The sequence below is a fragment of the Mus pahari genome, chromosome 4 (assembly GCF_900095145.1).
Source record: "Mus pahari chromosome 4, PAHARI_EIJ_v1.1, whole genome shotgun sequence".
Lineage (NCBI taxonomy): Eukaryota > Metazoa > Chordata > Mammalia > Rodentia > Muridae > Mus > Mus pahari.
In genome coordinates this window covers 103,904,341-103,918,547 of record NC_034593.1, presented here as the reverse complement: position 1 = coordinate 103,918,547, position 14,207 = coordinate 103,904,341, and positions in this window count along the sequence as shown.

Genomic DNA, 14,207 nt, shown 5'->3' with positions numbered 1-14,207 from the left:
CTTTGTATTTCATTTGCTTTCATTTGCTTGGTTCATGAGTTGTTTTTGCTTTTTGTACACACACACACACACACACACACACACACACACACACACACACACCTGTCTTAGTTTGAAGAATACCAATACTTCAGGCTGCACTTCACTATTTTTCCATTTGGTGCTTGTAGAGAGTATGAATTAGACTTCTTATTGTAGATGTGTCTCAAAGAAATTCTCAGGGGAACTCTATTTTGCACCTAGCTTTCATATAAATTTTAACTTTTTCTTGCTTTCTCTTTTGATAACAGTATTGGAGTTTCACACCTATTAAAGATCCTGGGGACACCTGTCTTACAGATGGGGCTTTTTGCAAGAGGTATTTCCTATAACCTACCCTATGTTTGGACCAAGGTGTTTCTGATTGCTCTGTAACTGGCATGATAAGTAAAAGCTGTTTTACTTAGATCAGTAAGTCATCTTAGATCAGCAGTAGCTTGGGCGCGATTAGTATTCAGTTTCCATTTCTGCCTTTAGTTTGCCTCTTGGATTTCTCTTAGCCTATTATTAATACATAGATACACACATACACCTATGTGTGTTGTTATTGTTTTAAATGTTCTATTTTTATAGTTTTAAAGGCTTTTATCCTGTTAAGTGTTTGAGTAAAGTATGTTCTATATTTTGTATTTATACTAAGAATTGTTTATTCTGGTGAGTAACTCAGCAATTAACTTTATAATCTAGGGGAAATTACTTGAATGTTTTGTAAACTGTTTTGTAGATAATAAAAATAAATAGGATAGTTGACCTATTTCCTTTCATATGTATGGACCAAATGATTCATTTTAATTGTTTTGAATAGTGCTAAATCCATAATCAGTTATTGGCACTGCTGTTAGTACTACTGAGTCTTTGAAAGACTGATTCCCAGGTGTTTAATTATTATGTTGACACTAATAATTGAGAAACATTACCAAAATTTATAACTTTCTTATATCAAATACCGCCATAGGAGCTTCAGCTCATACTGTTAATTTTTCTATGAATAGTAACTTCTCCTGTGTTGGAAGTACTCTGAAACCCTATCTATCCAAATTCTAATCATCACAATAATTCCATATAAAATGTTAGCAAGGTTTTCTTGATACACAAATTAATACAGTACTCAGAATGTGGCTTAGTGTGTTCACTGTTTCTGTAACACAACATTCAAGACTGGCATTTCTCGGGACTGGAGAGATGGCTCAGTGGTTAAGAGCACCGACTGCTCTTCCGAAGGTCCTGAGTTCAAATCCCAGCAATCACATGGTGGCTCACAACCATCCGTAATGAGATCTGACACCCTCTTCTGGTGCAACTGAAGACAATTATAGTGTACTTAGATATAATAATAAATAAATAAGTAAATAAATCTTTAAAAAAAAACAAAACACAAGACTGGCATTTCTCTCACAGTTATAGAGGTTGGAGATTCAAGATCAGGTAGCTCTATATTATGAACACACACAGCAGAAAATATGCAAAAGGGTTAGCATTACATGATAACAAAGACCTGTCATGGGGATAACTTTGTTCTGTGAGAAGGTAAGTCCTTTCTGTGAGATCCCACAAGAATATTGTTAATCTTTCTCTAATCAGCTCATGAAGGCCCCATTGTCTCTCAACATAAACTGGAGATGAACTTTTGTCACAGAGACATGAAGAGAGAAGAGTACAGTTGACCCTTAGTCATCTTGTTATTATAATCCATAATCCCCTTATCTTTTTCTCTATTTTGTGGAAATGACAAGTACAATAAGGTAATGTGCAATGTATAATGTATACCACATCCAATAACCACTTCAACTTGAAACCCATCCCATGGACAAGCACCAATCCATGACATTAATGATACTCTGTTCTGCTTGCAGAAAGGACTTTAGCTTAACTGTCCTCTGAGAGCCTCTATTCAACAGATGACTGAAACAGATGCAGATATCTATAGCCAAATGCTATCTGCATCTGTAAGGGACACTTATTAAGAGTAGGCAGAAGGATTGAATGCCCTGCAAGGGATGGGAATTCCACAGGAAAACCAACAGACCTCTGAGATTTCTCAGAAATTTATTTACCAACCAAAGAACACACATGAGCTGGAATGAGGGCCTCCAACATATATACAGCAGATATGCAGCCAAGTCACTATGTGGGCCCTCCAACAACTGGAGCGGAGGCTCTCCCTAAAGCTGTAGACTGACTGTGGAATAGCTTCACAAACAGTGCTGCCCTATCTGGCCCAGACAGGGGTGGTGGTGGGGCGGAGGATGTGCCTTGTGCCTAATTTTGTAGAGATTTGATGCTCCAGGATAGGATGGTACCCGAGGGCTCTAAGAGAAGAAGGGTGAATGGGAGGATGTCTCAGTGAGGGAGGAACCAAGAGGGGAGACAACCATTGGAATGTAAATAAGTTATAAGTTAAGAAGGACTTTATTTCTAATGTTAACCAATGCATTCTGGCATGCTATTCCCTAGAAGAAACCTTAGTAAAGTGACAAGATACTGTTACTTGTTTATCTTCAAATGCTTTCAGGCATCAGCTCAGGGTAGTTTCTTGATCCAGTGAGACAACAGCTTAGAGAAGCTCAAACACAAAGTACATGTTCCAGTATTTCTGTTGATTCATTTAAAATTATTATTTTTATTTAATATTTTGGAGACCAGGATCAAATGTACTTTGGGATTGTGTTCATATGGATATGGAAGGTTTTGTTGAATTGTGATGCCTACACTAGCTTAAACAAACAGGTACAGTTTCCAACTTGACAAGTTTAGACCAGCTATAAAATCTAGTGTTTTACTCCATGTTAGGTATTCTTACAGTGGCAGTTTCATGGCTTCGTTTTAAGATATGGGAATGAGCATTATAGATTACATTTTATTTCTATCCTTCTGGCATAATTCGAAAACCATCATAAAATAATCAGGCAAATTGTCTCTGTGAGCAATTATGAGAAAGCTATTCAAGCTGAATGCCTCTAAGTGAAACTATGAGAATGCTGTTAATTTGTTGTAAGACACATTTCTGACGAGGATTATTACAAAGGGAGGTGACACATAGCAGAATTGAGGAAGCCCTGAAGAATTAGAAAGGCTGTTCTGAGAAGTTCCTTGCCCATTCCTTTCCTTCCTTCAAATTTAGGATGAAAAATGTATCCAGATCCTTGTATTACACATGCATTGATAGAAGGTGACTGGCTCTTTAACATGTCAGACTTCCCCTTTAAACGTCACAGGAAAGATGAAATATGTCACTTCCCCTCAAATTCCAGCACAAAGAGAGAATACGAGTTTTTCAATCTAGCCCTCTACAATCGCTATTTCCTGGAATATAAGATAGTTCAATTGCAAGCAACATTATTAGCAATGAAAGGGAAAGATTATTTTGAAAGAGACTCTAGCACAATCTTTCTCCTTAGGAAATCACATTTGACTACCATTTACACAAGAAAGATTTTTAAACGCTTAATTTGGATGCTAAAAACCTATGTATCCAATGTCATTGCCATCTGAAATTTCCACTCATGACATTTCTAAGATTATCTTTGCCCAAATCTGCTTTTGTCATATGGACTGAGTATACAAAACCACTAAATTATTCTTTCTTACCTTCTAAATGGGATTATTTCTCTCCTTCCTGGTTGTGGACATTTCTTTCTATGGGACACAGGACTTCACACCTCCCACCCTTTCACACTCCACTTCCTTTGCTTGGAACAATCTTGGAAACTGTCTACCTCCTACTCATCCTAACTCAAGTGTCTCCTAGGAAGTAGTGATCACTTATGAATGTCTCTGGCCCAGAAGAGAAACTGGCACCTATAGATTTCATGCTGGAAGTTCCATTGTAATAATTTGTCTGTATGTATCTTTACTCTTTTGAGTAGCACCTTTTTTTTTTCACATAATGTTTGTACCTAATTTATCTTTAGATCTTTGATGTAAAACCTAATTATCAATAAATATTCTTATTGCAGAATAGATGTTCATTAAATGTATACTAAATGAGTGCATTTCTTATGACAATCAATTCAGTCTTGATGGTGTTTCATTCTTAGATAGGCGGTAGTCATCAGCTCCCAGATAAGATTTAGATTTCTATGAGATTATAAACTCAAAACAGAAATCCAGGTGCTTTTGAAAAATTAGCATAATATAGTTCACAAATTCTACCGCAGAGTCTGCTTTTGAAATTCAGAGGCACAGTATTAAAATACAGAAAAGATGAAGCTCATTTGCATGAGCGAATTATTTTCTCCACACACAAGGCAATTGCTCCTCCTGGATTCTGAGTAGGATTCTGTTCTTTTGCTGTTGGCCTAAAGATCAGGAAACCTGATTTCTTTTTCTGCCTCCTCTTTGTTGAAGCCATAAATAATAATTGGAGAAATTTTATTGAAGCTTTTTTTTTTTAATCCACAAATTCAGTGATAATACCTGCCATGATTGTCTCTTACTGATATGATAATGTTTAAAAGAAGCAATGGACTTCAAAGTACCTTGAAATGTATAAATTGCTGTGAATGTGTAAAATGTTATTAGGTAAGAAAAAGTAGTTTATTATGATAAAGGGGAGAGAGAAGAATGCGAATATTTTGGAGCAAAATATGGAAAATAATACTTCTGGATTTATTTGATTAAGGTTTTCTTCTCAATAAATATATTATCAATGTATTACCTTAATACTAGCTAATTTATTTACATGTTCAATGCTAGAATTCATGTAGATTGTCCCACTTATTTCTAACTGCAAATCCATGAAGTAGGACTGGTTATAGCCATCAATTATGGATAAAGAACATTAACATCAATGGGAGGAGAGGCCCTTGTTATTGCGAAAATCATATGCCCTAGTACAGGAAAATGCCAGGGTCAGGAAGCAGGAGTGGGTGGGTTGGGGAGCAGGTTGGGGGAGGGCATACGGGGCTTTGGGGATAGCATTTGAAATTTAAGTGAAGAAAATATCAAATAAAAAATTTTTTAAATAAATAAATTAAAAAAAGAACATTAACACTGTCAGTACTAAGTGACAAAGTTATGCCTTAGCTTTGTCATGTTTTAGTATCTAAAGTAGTTTAGTTAATTAAAAGGTATGTGCAGGCTCGTGTGTGTGTGTGTGTGTGTGTGTGTGTGTGTGTGTGCGTGCGTGCGTGCGTGCGTGTGTGTGTGTGTGTGTGTGTGTGCATGCTTCATTTTTCTTTCAATACTTGGGGTGCTATTGTGAAGAGTGGAAAAGGCCTTAAAATGCTAGAAGATATTCACTATTCTATGGAATGATGTGATTTTGTTTCCTCTTCCATACTTTAAAAAGCCCTAATGGAACTAGTATATGAGATTACTTCTAACATACAAGGTTTATGTATACCTGGCTTAATATTTTCTCCTACTCCATATGAAAAGCATGGTGGAGAAATCTATACAGGGTGCTGTGCTGTTTCTGTGATCCCTGTGTGTCTTCTTGAGACTTTCCTTTCTCCATGTTACTCCAGTGTGGGTGAATCACCCTCTCCGCTATTCCTTAGCTCACTCTAGAACTACTGTGATTCTTCTTCAGACTTCCAATCTTCTCTGCTTCACTCTTCTCCTCTAACTCAACTGCCAATTTCTTCTGCTTGCACACATTGCTGAATTGACTTTTCTTCTGCCATTCTCCATCAGAGTAGTCAAGAGAATTAGAATACAGAAAATTCAAATGACCATGATGAATCTAATCTTCAACACTCTCAGTGCATTTGCTAGCAGACTGATGGATCTTTATTATCTTACAAGGACAACCGTGCTCCACCTTTAAGAGCTTATGAACTCTAGTTAGTCTACAGCTCACCTAGGGCTCCAGCTTCTGTATGATCTGCTTTACTTCATCTCATATGTTTATTTTATCTTTTCATTTTATATCTTCAAAATAAAACTGGCTTTATGACAGTTGAGCTGACGCTCATGTTTCCATCCTATGAAAATCTGTCCATGCTCAATTCCTCTTACTGGAATGCTGTGTCTCTCTCAACATATGACCTCGACATAGACAGACAAACACACACACACACACACACACACACACACACACACACACACACACACACACATATATATATATATAAAGAATATTTATGTATGTATATTAAGAATATATAGGACATATGTATATATATGAAGAATGTATATGTATATATACCAAGAAAATATCCTTTACATGTTGTTTTCTAAGGGAGCCATTCCCCATCCCTCAACCACCTATAGATTGAATCAGTTTCCCCAGGTTAAATTGTTTCATGTCATATGATGTGTTTTTGTTCAGTAGTTCATACCACAATTACTCTTGAACATTAGCATAATTATCTATGTGGTTCAAGTAAAAACAGCAGGATTTATTTCTATAGAAGAGTTAAAAGAAAAGATTTATTTCCTGAAAGGAAGATGGTGTCTCCTACCACAATTTTATATCTTGGGAAAATTTTCTTAGTTTGTTCTTTGTTCTGTTTGGTTCTTTCATGTTGTGAGACTATAGAGCAGTGGCTGGCAAAGAGTGGGCATATCATGACTTGTCAGTAGGGAGGGACCATTTCCAGTTTCTCAGTGGATCACCAAGGGCTCTAGCACTCTACGTAGCTATCATAAAACAATATGAGCATGAGCACAGTGCATACTACTTAGATGAACAGAAACACAGACAATGTTCAACATGTTAGAGGTTATAAAGATTCATCCTAGATCTCTGACCATAATAAATCTTTCCTTGGTCTAAGAACATGCACATACTTGGAGAATTTACATTGCTTTTCAACGTTTTTTTTCCTAAGACCACTAGGTGGCACTTAAGCTTGGGACTGCCTGGCTTAAAGACCATCAATCTCCCTCAGAGTCTCCCAGAGAAAGCCATTTAGAAATGTCTATTTAATTGGTATAACTATTTAACCCTGGCCCATCTATTCTAATTCCTATGTGAATTTCTTTTTACTTTTCAGGTGCAAGCATGTTTCAATTATTCTCCCAGTTGCTCTTTCAATTAACTTTTAATGAATGTCTCCTTTTTTTTTTTTTTTTTTTTTTTTTTTTTTTTTTTTTTTTTTTTTTTTTTTTTTTTGGAGTTCATACAAAGACAAGTTAAATAAAGTCTCCACTTCCAAAAAGCCTGTTGGTGGTCAAGGGGTAAAGTAAGGAATGTCAAGGAAATAATGAAAACACAATGTAAAAAGAGGTTCACATAGTTAACCATGAGTAGAAGGTTTAAATTCTTACAAGGGGGAAGAGCCTGGCACAATTATGATAATATTAGGTGATAATTAGTCAGTATCCTGTGTAATTGTCTAATTTGATTTCTACCTTAGAGCACTGGAAAGTTGACAGGTATGTTTGACACCTCTATTTGGGCTGGAGTAGACTTAGCCCCCCTACCACATACACACACAAATGGCCTCTGATGGTATTCTAGTCTTTGCTTCCTTGCAGCAGCCCTCAGATGTGGAGCGGTATGGCCTAATGAGGTATAAATTGTGTTCTTAGGCAGGTAGGTTGGTTTCATTTTCACTAATTCTTTAAGTGTGGACCAGTTAACCAATGGATGTCACTGCCAACCTAGCAGATGACTGCGGCAGTGGAAGCTTAGTTACTTAGAAATGATCAGTTTGCAATGAAGTCATTTACACAGAAAACATTTCTGAGGAAAGAGTAATTCCAAGGAGCATCCTCACACAGGGACAGCTCACAAAGGCATCTGAATATGGGCTTCCATTATCTGGGGACATTCATAAAATGAAGCATTTTCAACATTTTAATGACTTATCTTCATCATGTTACTCCCACACATTCACTTCATATATATATATATATATATATATATATATATATATATATATATATATATATGCATTTTTAATATTATTGTCAAGGAAGCCGTGGCTAAGGTAAGATGTTCCCTGAATATTCCACCATTTATGATCATTGAAGAGGAAAACTATGTTGTGCTTTTAGCATTAGTTTTACATTTATGTTTTGTTCATATGAACCAGAATTTCAGAGCCTAGTTCTGGTGTGTCTGGAATTTAAGGAGATAATCCTTCTCACACAGGTTCACCTACCTCTTCTTGCTCTGTGTTTACTACTTGAAAGATGAGTATAAGCAGAAATGTTCTCACCCACCCCTTTGCCTACTTTCTTTACTGCATCTGGCTTGCCTGCTTCAAGCTGTATTGTCCCATTACTGTGTTCAAAGATATGTCTTATATAATGCTCAAGTTTTACCTTTCCTACTATTGCATGTCAGGCTATGATAAGCTCTTCCTGTCATAGTAATTTGTTAAATATAATAAAAGACTAGATAGTTAAAGTTATGTTCTGTGGAAAGAAAGCTTTTGAGTAGTTTCTTCAAGATTATCTTATTCTTATTTTAAATTATTTTAGATTAAATTCTTGGGAGTTAGTGAGTTGTTTATTTAGTGGAACAAACAAGTTATCATAGGTTATACACTTCTATAAGTGTAATTCCCTTCTTGATTCATTTATCTAATTATGTAAAGATTCTGCCCATCTCATGTGTTGCTGGAGATGACTGCAAGATAGGATTAGATGGTATCACGTGACATTTTCAGTGAGAAGCTTGAAATAGAACCAAGATATCTATCTGATAGGAATTCTTTCTATCACACACACACACACACACACACACACACACACACACACACTTGAAGATTGATCATGCTTTAAAAGCTGGGGTGAATAATTTTGTAAGGAAAAATGCATCTAACAAATAAAAATACTAATTGAACTGTAACGCTGACCTTTAAAATAACAGACATGATTAAATGCATATAGCCAGAGTGGCCTTCCTTGTCTCAATGTAATGCTTTTAAGTGTTTCATTCCTCTGATTATTGACTTTGGCTAATCTATTCTGGGGATTTACACTTGATGTATTCAGGAAAGTAGAAAATAATTAACCACCACTTAGGTTACTGTCAAGAATGATGAAGTAAGAGAGATACACTAGGCCTTCATGGACTGCTAGACTCACAACATTTTAAATCTTCAGGATCTCATTAGTAAGACTTCAAGCCCAGTATCTTTAAAAACAAGTCTTATTTCCATTTTAGGAAGGGTCACATGATATTCTTATAGTTTTGCTTAAAACAAAATCTTAGTAAAGAGAAGACTGAGTGGATAGGTACCAGCTAAATACATGAGAGACCCCAGTGGCTAAACTCCACTGAATGAATGATTAATGAGATATCCTAGTTTTGGAAAAACCTATGGATACAAGAGAGGAGAAAGAAAGTCTCATTTATCTTCTGTGGAAGGTGAGTTAACTAATGACAGTTTTTGGTTTTTGGGTTTTTTGTTTTTGTTTTTGTTTTTGTTTTTGTTTTTTGTTTGTTTGTTTGTTTTTCAAGACAGGGTTTCTCTGTGTAGCCCTGGCTGTCCTGGAACTCACTCTGTAGACCAGGCTGGCCTCGATCTCAGATGTTTGCCTGCCCCCGCCTCCCAAGTTCTGGGATTAAAGGCATTCACTGGCTTAATGACATTTTTTTTATTAGGTATTTTCCTTATTTACATTTCAAATATTTTCCTCTTTCCAGGTCTCCCCTTCAGAAACCCCTTATTCCCCCTGCCTCTATGAGAGTGTTCCTCCACCCACCCACTCCTGTCCTTCTGCCCTGGCATTCCCCTACACTGAAGCATTGAACATCCTCAGGCCCAAGGGCCTATCCTCCCACTGATGTCTAACATAATGACATTTTTATGATGATGCTGCATACTGGAGTTCCACTTTTCATCAGTAGACTTCTATCAGGGACAGCAGGAAGTTGTGGCCATGCAGGATCACAAACCCCAAAAGATCATCAAGGAACAAATTCTGATGCAATTTCACTAGGGTCTCTTTTACTCAAGCTTGAGCTTGGGCTCATCACCAATGCTGATGCAGGAGGACAAGAGGGTGGAGCCCTGAGCCCTTAGCAGGACAAGGTTTTATAGTAAATGGCTAGCAAGCCAGGAGGTTTCTCGCCTGGCAAGCAACTAATGGAATGACTAGTGTAAGCCAACAGGTGGGTGCTCTGAAGCAAAACCATGAACAGTCACAAATGGTCTGAAAGTACATCTGGTACAAACACACTAATCTTGATTATCTGTTGCTCGGAAGTAGCTAGGGAGTAACTCTGGGGCATGGGCCAGAGACAAGCCATGGGGTCCTTCCTGGTACTTGGGTGCACCTTAGGTTCTGCTGCAGTTAAAGTTCTCAGGCTTTTTATTTTCTTTAAAATGGAGGCCAGTCCCAAGATGGAGTAGGTTTGTTCTCTCAGTAGATGACTATGGAGCAAAACCACAAGCTTTGTGATTTGGAAGCTTAATCAAGATTATAATGATGGAAGATAGTTTAAACAGTGAATGGCTTGTTGCACATACTGTGAGTGATTTAGCTACTATAAAAGTGGGCTCCAAAAGGGGAAAAAATGTATTTTTATCCTCATCTCTTCTGCCTTTCTCACTTCCTCTATATCTGCCTCTTGCCTGCCTTCTGCCGTAGAATAATGCACCAAGAGCATTATTTGATTTGTGAATTTTATTATTACTATTACTATTTAGATGTCTGTTTATATTCTAATGAGAGAGACAGAGAGAGAGAGAGAGAGAGAGAGAGAGAGAGAGAGAGAGAGAGAGAGAGATATGCCTTGGGTGGGTGGGTGGATAAATAGGAAAGATCTGGGAGGAGCTGGGGAAAACCATAATCCAAATACATTATATGAAAAATAAACTACTTCAAAACAAAGCAGACTCAAATTTTCAAACAAGAAAAATTTTTAAAAATTACCAAATATAGTTCTCTAAACATTGAACTTCCTAGATTCCAGAATGATGAAGCACAAATGCCTCAGCTTTATAAATTACCCAGTGTCAGACATTCTTTTGAAGTAGCAAGCTTGCTTGGTAAATTCCAGAAACTTTCTCAAGGTCAGAATGCTGGAAATCAAATTCAGATCTCTGTGCCTCCACACTGATTCTAAGCACAGCATTGCTTGGGTGAAGAAAAAAGAAGAAGAAGAAGAGAGAAATAATATATTTTAAGGAATCCAAAGAAACAGAGGTTTTGACTTACTGAACACCGGGGACTAGAATTAAAGGGACAGCAGAAGGAAGGCTTTTATGAAAAAGTTCAGAGTAGGAAATGTCTCTGCTTCAGGCATCTGACTGATCGAGAACATTTTTCCATAGACTTCAAGGTAGATATTTTGCTTTTCTTTCTCTCATGTCCAGCTTAAAACTGTGGTCTTAGTATTTGTTCTTATCTTGTACTGAGGAGAAGAGTCACACTTAAAGCCAAGCCAGATGAGACTTATTCTATAATTATTTTATCTAGATTTTATAATTATTTTGTCTATGCTAAGGTTCTTTTATTCCCTTCTTATTCATTGCATGATTTAACATCACCCCTTTTGATATAATTAAAATAGGACCCACTGTAGAATTCATTCAACTACTACCTTCAGCTATTAATTAAGAAGTCAGTCAAACAGAAATGGGGAGAGGTTGAGGCTAAAAAAAAAATCACTTTTCATTTGGAAAAGCCTATAAAAATGACCCATAAAGCAAATTGTGACCTATTTCAAATGGATTGTGTCAGAAAATGACTTAGAATAAAATGACAATTGGGTTTTCAATTTAGATTGTGCCCACACATGACTGAAAAGCTAATTTGAGTGTGACAATAGCATTTTACAATGCATTTTGAGCATCAGAGAAATTTGCCGTAGATGTCTTTTGTTGGTTTGAATAAATATTACTTAAGAACAGAACAAGTATCTGCGCAGGTTTCTTCCACCATGGCTGCCTCTTTTTTTTTTTTTTTTATTTTTTTTTTTTTTTTTTTTTCGCTGGAGCTCTCTCAATTTACTTACATGTAGGACATTATTNAAGTATCTGCGCAGGTTTCTTCCACCATGGCTGCCTTTTTTTTTTTTTTTTTTTTTTTTTTTTTTTTTTTTTTTTTTTTTTCTGGAGCTCTCTCAATTTACTTACATGTAGGACATTATTAGTATAATAAATGGACTAGAAATGAAAGTTTTGTTATTCTTAATTTAGACCCAATTTTGTCACAGACTAAATAGTGAATATTTAGGGCTATAAGTGAGAAATCTGTTGTAATAAACCTGAGTGTGCTGTAATGGGAAAGCAGACCTAGGCCAGACCTAAATGGATGGAGACATGCCTTTGGTTTAGATCAGACAAACTTTACTTAAGTAAATGAGTCACAGGAAAATCTAGGGAGTTGTCAATCCCTAACTTAGCTCACCAGGATATATCAGACAGATGTAATAAATTTGAGTTAGAATTTTAGATGCATCAAACTTTTAGGACTTTTTTGAAATCCCACCATTCCTTTTAAATAAGAAATCTAAGACCTACATTAAAGAAGGTCATTGCTTAGAACTGAAGGCATACCAAGGAGAAGATATTCTTTATCCAAGTCAAGGATTCTGGAAATCTCAGCTGTACTTGCAAGACAGTCACAGAAAATGGAGCAAAACAGAACAAGCAACAAAAAAAAAATCACCTACCTGAGATTATGAAAGAATATCTTCTAGCAGCCTATCATTGTGTATGTCAACATATGCAAATGTATGCTAATTTAAATGGGATATTTGGCAGGCCTCAGGGATCCCCATTTAGTTGCAGCTAAGGAAGTTCTCCCCAAAGAATACAAACTAGAATAAAATTGTTCCAAAGCCTGATTAATCTGTTTTTGTGGTCTGCATAGAGCTGCCTGCTCATTTATCCAATTCCCTGAGCGGGGGAAACCTCTGCAGTGTCCTTTCAATTTTGCAAAGCTCACACTGTGAGCATACTTAGACTCATCTTTTTTTTTTTTTTTTTTTTTTTTTTTTTTTTTTTTGAGCTCACAGAGGCTACCTCTGCTTGCTTTGTGGTTCTTGATGGCAGGCATAGGCTGGAGGTCCTTTCAAGCCGAAACTTTTCATGTGAGGTAGTAGACTGGAGTTGAGCGATTTTTAACTTGGTGTGAGCTTTGGAGATGAAAGCAGGTGGTTGACTTTGGAAGCAGAAGCTTTCAGAATGAGAGACTTTTAAAAGTAGGGGCAACTTTCCGACAATGTGTTTTTTGCCAAGAGAACACTTTGAAAATACAGAGGGCAAACTCAAGGTTGTGGACTCTGAAAGTGAGCATACATAAAAATACATCTGCACAGCATTAAGGAGAAATTCATATAAAGGCTACAATAAACTGCCTCCCATAAAAATGAGGATGACAACGATAAAAGTCAGAATTACAAGGGGATTGCCATACCTTGGTGACTCTTGTGAGTGTGCTCAGATTTAGTAAATTCTTTACATTATGTTTTGTACAAACTCCTCAAGAGATCTCCATTCTATCAACTAAATTCCTCATCTTTCACATGTCGGTAAATATTATCCCAAATAGCTGTAGTATTTCCAGTGTTCTTCTGCATAATCCATGTGACCTAAATATTTGGTTTTACTTAACAAGTTTTTAGAAATCTATTGGAGGTCTTTTGGAGGGTTACTATATCAATAAATTTAATTAAATTTATTTCTAAATATAACAATTTTAAAGGCTATTCTTTCTGTATTCTTAAAGTGCATGTTAATCTTGACACATTTTTTTTTTCACTTACTGAACAGAGAAAATATGTAGATCCAAAATGGTACCAGGTCTTTAATTAGGACTTCAGTGCTTAATCTTTACACAGCGTGGTGTTGCCGGTACTGCTGGTGGTCACCTGGGTATTTTACTCTTCTTTATTCTCTTCATTTTGATAAAACCAAACGAACTTATACTATGTGGGCAATAGATATTTTTAGTTCACCTACATGTTATAAAATTCAGGAGTAAGTTTCACTGACATACAATGCTACCATTAAAAATAAAATTGACTTTGAGGCCTCTAAATAGGGAAGAAAAGCAACAAATTTTATTTCTTGCAGTACCAGCTACTTAGGCGTACAACAATTCTTCTGTGGCTATTGTAAAGGTCTCCTCTATGCCTTCTGAGTGTTGGCTCATCAACCTGGTGGTTTCAAACCTTTGGGATCTGAAGGAATTATAACTTTAGAAAGTTGAGAAGATTGTATTGTACTGCCAATATAGTATTTTCGTGACTACTAGTAGTTTTTTTTTCCAAGTCAAATTTATTCACTATCTAATAACAGAGCTCTGATTTTCCT